Source organism: Nematolebias whitei, chromosome 23 (genome assembly GCF_014905685.2).
Source record: "Nematolebias whitei isolate Nwh7 chromosome 23, NemWhi1, whole genome shotgun sequence".
In the NCBI taxonomy this organism is placed as follows: Eukaryota; Metazoa; Chordata; class Actinopteri; order Cyprinodontiformes; family Rivulidae; genus Nematolebias; species Nematolebias whitei.
In genome coordinates this window covers 236,185-237,702 of record NC_056520.1, presented here as the reverse complement: position 1 = coordinate 237,702, position 1,518 = coordinate 236,185, and positions in this window count along the sequence as shown.

The window sequence follows — 1,518 nt, the reverse complement described above, 5'->3', positions numbered from 1 at the left end:
TGAATGGCCCATTTTCAGGGACTCTATTGCAGATGCGGCTTTCAGGAGCTGTGGACTGAAGGTCACTGGTGCCTGTCAGGGTGGTAACCAACTGACCCAGTGGTGGACACCAGAGGTGATAGAGGCCATCAAGCTGAAGAAGGAGGCCTTCAGGACTTGGTTGTTCTGGAGGACTCCTGAAGAAGTTAACAGGTACAGGGTGACCAGAAGGCCTGCAGCGTCAGCACTTGCGGAAGCAAAAACTCGGGCATGGGAAAAATTCAGGGAGGCCATGGATAAGGACTTTTTGTTAGCCTTGAGGAAGTTCTGGCAAACAATTCAGCGACTCAGGAAAGGACAGCAGACCATATCCCAGGCTATGCTTGGTTTGTGGGGGGAAACTGCTGACCTGATATTGTTGAGTGGTAGAAGGAGCACTTTGAGGATCTCCTTAATCCACTCACCATGTCCACCTTTGAGGAGGCAGAGTCTGAGGACTCGAGTGAAGACAAGTCCGTTACCATGGCAGAGGTCACCGAGGTAGTCAAAAAGCTCCTCGGTGGCATGGTGTCAGGGGAAGACGGGATTTTCCAGAGATGCTGAATGCTCTGGATCTTGTGGGGCTGTCATGGTTGACACATCTCTTCAGTGTTGCATGGAGAACTGAACAATGCATGTAGAGTGACAGACCGGGGTGGTAGTTCTCATTTTAAAATGGGGAACAGGAGCGTGTATTCCAACTATTGTGGGATCAAGGTCTCACCCTCCCCAGGAAAGTTTACTCCAGGTTGTTGGAAGGGAGGCCCTGATTAATTGTCAACCCTTGTATTCAGGAGGAGCAGAATGGCTTCCCTCTTGGTCATGGAACAATGGACCAAATATTTCAGACAGATTAAAGCCACATTTTTAGTAATGAGGACATTGCTTCAGTCTGTCATGGTGAAGAAAAAGCAGAGCTCATAGGCAAAGCTGTCACTTTACTGATCTGTCTTCGGTCCTACCCGCACCTATGAGGTTTGGATCATGACTAAAAGAATGAGATCCTGGATACAAGTGGCTGAAATGGGCTTTCTTTGAAGGGTGGCCAGTCTCATCTTAGCGATAGGAGAAGCTCTGTCATCCAGAGGAGCTCAGAGTAGAGCTGCTGCTCCTCCACAAAAAAGGAGTCTGTTGAGGTGGTTTGGGCATCTGATTAGAATGCGGCCTAGAAGCCTCCCTTTAGAAGATTTCCTGGCACGTCCCACTGGTTAGAGGCCAGGGGAAGACCCACAAGTTGCTGGAGGTTTGGTGTATCTTGTCTGGTCTGGGATCGCCTCGAGGTCCCCCAGGACGAGCTGGAAATTGGATGTCTGGGGTTCTCTCCTGGACCTGTTGTCTCCGCGACCCGACTTTGGGTAAGCGGTAGAAGATGGATGGATGAAAACATTTTTAACCACAATTTAAGTTTTGTGAGACATTGAATAGAAATTCTAAATTTTAAGACTGTTTTCCATATCTTTGGTTATACACACACACACACACACACACACACACACACGA